The sequence below is a fragment of the Myotis brandtii genome, unplaced genomic scaffold (genome assembly GCF_000412655.1).
Source record: "Myotis brandtii unplaced genomic scaffold, ASM41265v1 scaffold2076, whole genome shotgun sequence".
In the NCBI taxonomy this organism is placed as follows: domain Eukaryota; kingdom Metazoa; phylum Chordata; class Mammalia; order Chiroptera; family Vespertilionidae; genus Myotis; species Myotis brandtii.
The window spans coordinates 218,270-227,421 of NW_005357754.1; the positions used below are offsets into that span (position 1 = coordinate 218,270).

Genomic DNA, 9,152 nt, shown 5'->3' on the forward strand with positions numbered 1-9,152 from the left:
CTCATCATTGATATTTCTATTTCTATTTCCCTCTCCCTTCCTCTCTGAAATCAATAAAAATATATTTTTTAAATTAAAAATTTAAATAAAAGACATAAGGTAGCAGAACAGATAAAAAACAAGACCCATATATATGCTGTCTACAAGAGACTCACCTTGTAGGGAATGAAAGATACACACAGACTAAAAGTCAAGGGATGAAAAAAAGATATTTCATGGAAATGGACATTTTTTAAAAAGCTAGGGTGGCAATACTTATATCTGACAAAATGAACTTTAAAACAGGCTATAGTAAAAAAGACACACACACAATACATAATGAGAAAGGGAACAATCCAACAAGAGGATATAACTCATAGATATTTATACACCCAACATAAGAGCACCTAACTATATAAATGAAATCTTGATAAACAAAGGGAGAAATCAACAGTAATACAGTGATAGTATGGGGATTTCAATGCCACATTGACAACAATGGATAGAAATTCCAGACAGAAAATGGACAAGAAAACAGTGGCCTTAAATGACACACTAAATCAGATGGATTTAATTTATATCTTCAGAGCATTTTACTTCAAATCAGCAGAATATATACATTCTTTTAAAATGCACATGAGACATATTCTAGGATAGACCACATATTAGGACACAAGTCTCAATAAATTTAAGAAGGTTGAAATCAAATCAAGCATATTCTCTGACCATAATGGGAAAATACTAGAAATCAGTCACATTAAAACACACACACACACACACACACAAAGAGGCTATATAACATGTTACTAAATAATAACTGGCTTAACAATGAAATCAAATCAAATTAAAATATTGAAAGATACCTTAAAAGAAATTAAAATGAGAACACAACAACCCAATAAAGGCACAATAAAGGCAGTCCTAAGAGGGAAAGTCATAGCATTACTTCAAGAAACAAGAAAAATCTCAAATAAATAATCTAACTTTACACCTAAAGAAACTAGAAAAAGAATAACAATCAAAGCCCAGAGTAAGTAGATGTAAGGAAATAATAAAGAGCAGAGCAGAAATAAATGAAATAGACTCTTAAAAAATACAAACGGTCAATGAAACCAAGAGCTGATTCTTTGAAAGGATAAACAAGTTTGACAAACCTTTAACCAGACTCACCAAGAAAAACGGAGAGAGGGCCCAAATAAATAAAAGCAGACATGAAAGAGGGAGGCTAGGAAGGTGAAGAGAGGAACTGTGAAGCGAACCAGCTTCTCCTCCCTCACTGATTCAGCATGGGGGAGAAGTCAGAAAACTGTAGGGTTCCAGAGGACCTGTTCAGTGGTTTGCAAGTTACAGATCCCCAGAAAGCAGAATGTGCTAGTCCTTCAGTTTCTAATCCCAAAGATCACCAGCCCCAGAGCAAGCTGCTCAAGGATGTTGAGGCCCACCCCCAGGAGGACCAGGGAGAAGAGGAGCATTTTCATGACTGCAGTGCCTCATTTGAGAAGGAGGAACCAGGAGTGGACAAGGTTGAGAAAAAACCTGATGATGATGTGAATTCCTCTGAACTCAATGAAGAATGCCTAATAGAACTGGAAAAAAAACATGCCAGATGAAGAGAAACAGAAAAGAAGAGACGAGAGCACTAGACTGAAGGAGGAGGGAAATGAGCAATCTAAGAAAGGAGATTACATAGAAGCTGAACGTTCTTACAGCCAAGCCCTTCAAATGGGCCCATTCTGCTTCCAGAATGACAGGTCTAATCTCTTTTCAAATAGAGCTGCTGCAAGGATGAAACAGGACAAGAAAGAGATGGCCATCAGTGACTGCAGCAAAGCCAGTCAGCTAAACCCCAGTTATAGGGCCCTGCTGAGGAGCGGAGCTGTACAAGAACACCAATAAACTCAACGAAGCCCTGGAAGACTACAATTCCATTCTAGAAAAAGACCCATCAGTGCACCAAGCTAGGGAAGCTTGTATGAGATTACCTAAGCAATGGAAAAATATCTTTCAGGCAAATGGAAAGGAAAAGAAAGCTGGGGTAGCAATACTTATATCGGACAAAATACACCTCAAAGTGAAGGCCATAACAAGAGATAAGGAAGGCCACTTCATAATACTAAAGGGATCAATACAACAAGAAGATATAACCCTGGTAAACATATATGCACCCAATGCAGGAGCACCCAAATTCATAAAAAAACTCCTGGAAGATATCAAAGGAGAGATCGACAACAATACAATCATAGTAGGGGACTTTAATACACCACTGACACCACTGGATAAGCCCGCTAGACAAACAATCAGCAAAGAAACAGCAATCCTAAATGACTCACTAGATCAGATGGACTTAATTGACATCTTCAGAACACTTCACCCCAAAGCCATGGAATATACATTCCTCTCAGGTGCTCATGGGACATATTCAAAAATAGACCACATATTGGGTCACAAGCAAAGTCTCCACAAATTCAAGAAGATTGAAATCATAAAAAGCTTCTTCTCAGACCACGATGGCATAATGTTAGAAATAAACTACAATAAAAACAACCCAAAATACTCAAACACTTGGAAGCTGAATAGCATGTTATTAAATATTGATTGGGTTACCAATGACATCAAAGAAGAAATTAAAAACATCCTGGACACTAATGACAATGAAAACACAACAATCCAAAACCTATGGGACACAATGAAAGCAGTCCTGAGAGGGAAGTTTATAGCTCTACAGGCCTACCTCAAAAAACAAGAAAAAATGGTAGTAAATCATCTAACTCTACAACTCAAAGAATTAGAAAGAGAGCAACAAGAAAACCCCAGAGTGAGCAGAAGGAAGGAGATAATAAAGATTAGAGCAGAAATAAATGACATAGAGACCAAAAAAACAATACAGAAAATCAATGAAACCAAGAGCTGGTTCTTTGAAAGGATAAACAAGATCGACAAACCTCTAGCCAGGCTCACCAAGAAGCAAAGAGAGAGGACCCAAATAAACCAAATCAGAAACGATAGAGGCGAAATAACAACAGACCCCACAGAAATACAAATGATTGTTAAACAATACTATGGACAGCTCTACTCCAACAAACTAGACAACCTGGAGGAAATGGACAAATTCCTAGGAAAGTACAACATTCCAAAACTCAATCAGGAAGAATCTAAAAATCTCAATAGGCCAATAACTATGGAAGAAATTGAAGCAGTCATCAAAAAGCTCCCAGCAAACAAAAGCCCAGGACCAGATGGCTTCTCAGGGGAGTTTTACCAAACTTTCAAGGAAGAACTAAAACCTATCCTCCTCAGACTACTACAAAAAATTCAGGAGGAAGGAACACTTCCAAGCTCATTCTATGAAGCCAGCATCACCCTAATACCAAAACCAGGTAAAGACAACACAATGAAAGAGAATTACAGGCCAATATCCCTCATGAACATAGATGCCAAAATCCTCAACAAAATCTTAGCAAATCGGATCCAGCAGTACATCAGAAAGATCATACACCATGACCAAGTAGGATTTATCCCAGGAATGCAAGGATGGTACAACATCCGTAAATCAATAAACGTAATACATCACATAAACAAATTGAAAGAAAAAAACCACATGGTCATATCAATTGATGCAGAAAAAGCATTCGACAAAATCCAACACCCATTTTTGATAAAAACTCTCAGCAAGGTGGGAATAGAAGGATCATACCTCAACATAATAAAAGCCATATATGACAGGCCCACAGCCAACATCATACTCAATGGACAAAAACTAACACCATTTCCCCTAAGAACAGGAACAAGACAGGGATGCCCACTCTCACCACTCCTGTTCAACATAGTCCTGGAAGTATTAGCCATTGCAATTAGACAAGAAGAAGAAATAAAAGGCATCCAAATTGGAAAAGAGGAAGTAAAACTGTCCTTATTTGCAGACGACATGATATTATACATACAAAACCCTAGAGACTCCATCAAAAAACTACTAGACTTAATACATGAATTTGGCAATGTAGCAGGATACAAAATTAACCCCAAGAAATCTGAGGCATTTCTATACACCAATAGTGAACTTTCAGAAAGAGAGATTATAAAAACAATCCCATTTACCATCGCACCAAAAAAATTAAGATACCTAGGAATAAACTTAACTAAAGAGGTAAAAGACCTCTACTCAGAAAACTACAGGACGTTGAAAAAAGAGATAGAGGAAGACATAAAGAGATGGAAGAACATACCATGTTCTTGGATTGGTAGAATCAACATCATTAAAATGTCCATACTACCCAAAGCAATCTATAAATTCAACGCACTTCCCATTAAAATACCAATGGCCTACTTCAAAGATCTAGAACGAACTCTCCAAAAATTCATCTGGAATAAAAAAAGACCCCGAATAGCTGCAGCGATCCTGAGAAAGAACAAAGTAGGTGGGATCTCAATGCCAGATATCAAGCTGTATTACAAAGCCACTGTTCTCAAAACTGCCTGGTACTGGCACAAGAACAGACATATAGATCAGTGGAATAGAATAGAGAGTCCAGAAATTAGCCCGAACCAATATGCTCAATTAATATTTGACAAAGGAGGCAAGAACATACAATGGAGCCAAGATAGTCTCTTCAATAAATGGTGTTGGGAAAATTGGACAGATATATGCAAGAAAATGAAACTAGACCACCAACTTACACCATACACAAAAATAAACTCAAAATGGATAAAGGACTTAAATGTACGACAGGAAACCATAAAAATTCTAGAAGAATCCAAAGGCAACAAAATCTCAGACATATGCCAAAGCAATTTCTTCACTGATACAGCTCCTAGGGCAGTTGAAACTAAAGAGAAAATGAACAAATGGGACTACATCAAAATAAAAAGCTTCTGCACAGCAAAAGAAACCATCAACAAAACAACAAGAAAACCCACTGCGTGGGAAAACATATTTGCCAACGTCATATCTGATAAGGGCCTAATCTCCAAAATTTATAGGGAACTCATACAACTTAACAAAAAGAAGATAAACAATCCAATCAAAAAATGGGCAAAGGATCTAAATAGACACCTTTCAAAAGAGGACATTCAGAAAGCCAAGAGACATATGAAAACATGCTCAAAGTCACTAATCATCCGAGAGATGCAAATCAAAACAACAATGAGGTACCATCTCACACCTGTCAGAATGGCTATCATCAACAAATCAACAAACGACAAGTGCTGGAGAGGATGTGGAGAAAAAGGAACACTTGTGCACTGCTGGTGGGAATGCAGACTGGTGCAGCCACTATGGAAGACAGTATGGAGTTTCCTCAAAAAACAAAACATGGAACTCCCATTTGACCCTGTGATCCCACTTCTAGGAATATATCCCAAGAAACCAGAAACACCAATCAGAAAGGATATATGCACCCATATGTTCATAGCAGCACAATTCACCATAGCTAAGATCTGGAAACAGCCTAAGTGCCCATCAGTAGATGAATGGATTAGAAAACTGTGGTACATCTACACGATGGAATACTATGCTGCTGTAAAAAAGAAGGAACTCTTACAATTTGCAACGGCATGGATGGAGCTGGAGAGCATTATGCTAAGTGAAATAAGCCAGTCAATGAAGGAAAAATACCACATGATCTCACTCATTCATGGATAATAAAGACCATTACAAACTTTTGAACAATAATAGATACAGAGGCAGAGCTGCCTCAAACTGATTGTCAAACTGCAGTGGGAAGGCCAGAGAGGGTTGGGGGGCAGAAGGGAGGGGAGTAAGAGATCAACCGAAGGACTTGTATGCATGCATATAAGCAAAACCAATGGACATAAGACACTGGGGGATAGGGGAGGCCAGGGGATTGTCAAGGGCGGGGAAAAAAAAAAGGAGACATATGTAATACTCTTTGTAATACTTTAAGCAATAAATATATATAGAGAGAGATAGATAGATAGATAGATAGATATAGATATCGATATCGATATCGATATAGATATAGATATAGATATAGATATAGATATAGATATAGATATATAAAATAAAAAATAAAAAAATTGTATACCTAATAGAACTGGAAAAACAAAAAGAAAAAACATGCCAGATGAAGAGAAAGAGAAAGGAAGAGAAGAGAACGCTGGACTGAAGGAGGAGAGAAATGAGCAATTTAAGAAAGGAGATTACATAGAAGCTGGAAGTTCTTACGGGCTTGCCCATCCTGCTTCCAGAAAGATAGTTCTATTCTGTTTTCAAATAGAGCTGCTGCAAGGATGAAACAGGACAAGAAAGAAATGGCCATCAGTGACTGCAGCAAAGCCATTCAGCTAAACCCATCACAACAGGGCCCTGCTGAGGAGAGCAGATCTGTATGAGAGCACCGACAAGCTCCATGAAGACCTTTTCAAATCCATTCTAGAAAAAGGCCCATCAGTGCACCAGGGCAGGGAAGCTTGTATGAGATTACCTAAGCAAACTGAAGAACAAAATGAAAGACTGAAGGAAGAGATGTTAGGTAAACTAAAAGATCTTGGGAACTTGGTTCTCCGACCTTTTGGACTCTCCACAGAAAATTTCCAGATCAAACAGGATTCCTCTACTGGCTCCTACTCCATCAATTTTGTTCAAAACCCAAATAATAACAGATAACAGAGATAACAGTAACTTTTAAAGCTGGCTAGTAAATTGTGTGCTGCTTGCTGGTAGCAAGGGGAAAGGCCCTGCCAATGTTTACGTTCTAAAAGCATCTTATCTCAAAGATGGGCCATCCAGTAGAGCCTAATGCACCCGTTCTTGTGTTTTGTGATCAGGGTGAAATGTACGTCCTGATGTAATTTGATTTCCATTTTAAGGTGGTGTCTGTGCAGCTCTTGTTCCTGGGTCTGGCTGTCCTTTGTTTTGTCCAGGAGGAGCCTATTAAGGCTGACCTCCTGAGCCATACAAACATACAAGCCCAGACGCCAGCTCTCCTGGACCCAGCAAACCTGCTGGTCAGAGACTGCCCAGACATGACTGATGGGGGTCCTGCCTACTGCCCCCTCTCCCAATCACACACACTGTCCAGGCTGCTGGGCGTATTCCTCTATGGTAATAAATGCTTTCTGTGACAAAAAGAAAGAAAGAAAGAAATGAAAGAGGGTAACAGCTGACACCAAAGTAATACAATGGATTGTAAGAAAATATTATGAACAACTATATGCTAACAAATTAGACAATCAGGATGAAATAGATAAATTCCTAGAAATATGCAATCTTCTAAAACTGAATCTGGAAGATTAAAAATAGACCAGTGGTTCTCAACCTTCCTAATGCCGAGAACCTTTAATACAGTTAGTTCCTCATGTTGTGGTGACCCACAACCATAAAATTATTTTCGTTGCTACTTCATAACTGTAATTTTGCTACTGTTATGAATCGTAATGTAAATATCTGATATGCAGGATGTATTTTCATTGTTACAAATTGAACATAATTAAAGCATAGTGATTAATCACAAAAACAACATGTAATTATATATGTGTTTTCCGATGGTCTTAGGCGACCCTTGTGAAAGGGTCATTCGACCCCAAAGGGGTCGCGACCCACAGGTTGAGAACCGCTGGAATAGGCAGATTATAATTGAAATTGAAGCAGTAATTTTAAAAAACTACCAACAAATAAAAGTCCTCAACCAGATGGCCTCACAGTTTAATTGTACTAGGCAATCAAAGAAGAACAAATACCTATCCTTCTCAAACTATTCCAAAATTCAAGAAGAGGGAAGATTCACAAGCTCTTTTTATGAGGCCAGCATTATCCTAATTCCAAGACCAGATAAGGACAAAAAAAGAAACAAAATTATAGGCCAATATCCCTGATGAACATAGATGCTGAAATCCTCAATAAAATATTAACAAACCAATTCAGCAATGCATTGAAAAAATCATACTCCATGATCAAGTGGGATTTATATCAGGGATGCAAGGTTGGTACAATATTCTCAAATCAATAAATGTGATATCCACATAAACAAAATGAAGGATAAAAATCACATGCACATATCATTAGATGCAGAAAAAGCACTTGATAAAATCCAGCACCCATTATTTACAATAGCCAAGATTTAGAAAGAAGCCGAAGTGTCCATCAGTAGATAAGTGGATAAAAAAGCTATGGGACATTTATACAATGAAATACTACTTAGCCATAAAAAATAAGGAAATCTTACATTTTGTTATAGCATGGATTAACCTGAATATTATTATGCTAAGTGAAATAAGCCAGTCAGAGAAAGACAAGTTCCATATGATTTTGCTTATATGTGAAATCTAATGAACAAACCAAATTAACAAACAAAATAGAAACAGACTCATAGATACAGAGAACAGACTGACAGCTGTCAGAGGGGAAGGGGGTTGTGGAGCTGCATGAAAAAGTGAAGGGGTTCAACAACAAGAAGAACACTGCAGAAAGCTTAGTCCTTTTGGCCAAAAGTGCATCCAATTTATTGACAATGAATATCATATGCATGAACAAATCAGGCAATGCCGGTTCCAAGTCTGGCAGGGACAAAGAAGCTTTCACAGAGTCATATAAATGAAACATCTTCCCATTTCCTCCCAGTGCCATCTCCCTCTGATCACCACTGGGGAAGAATGAGAAATTCCTAATTTCATCTTGTCCAAACACCTTGTCTCAAGTGATGCTACTCAAATTAGACCATGACCAGACTACCCGCACCCCTTAACCTGTGCTGAAAATTCTAAATATGGGGGCTTTATTCCTCATAGGTTCTTACAGAAGACTAAAGGAAAGAGGCTTCTAGACCTTTACTTAGGGAACTAGAAAATAGCAGGAAAGGGGGAAGGGAAGACATACAAATACGTAGCTGGATTTATTAATTTTTATTTAGTCCCAGGACAATGACACAGCAAAAGCCAAGAAAGGTGAGTAAAATTCACTGACTCGGTGATTAGAATACCTTATAATATCATCCTTGATGATAAATAGTACAAAGGGAAAGAGCCAGTCTTTTCTAAAAATGCCCAAATAACAGAGTAATCAGTAAAACCACCAAATATTCATTCTAAGAAATGGTACTTGAAGGTATTACATATGTGTCCTTACCCCTTGCCCCTCACCCCCCTGAACCTTTTTTGAGGGCGGTAGTGATCCTGCGGTGAAATCAGTTGCTTCTTGGCTTTCTCCACTGAGGATTCAG

General features: G+C 38.0%; 1 pseudogene; it reads left to right on the top strand.

The window, feature by feature from the left end:
- The first annotated feature begins 1,205 nt into the window (after positions 1-1,205).
- LOC102244022 lies at positions 1,206-6,624 on the top strand (annotated as a pseudogene).
- The last annotated feature ends 2,528 nt before the right edge of the window (positions 6,625-9,152 follow it).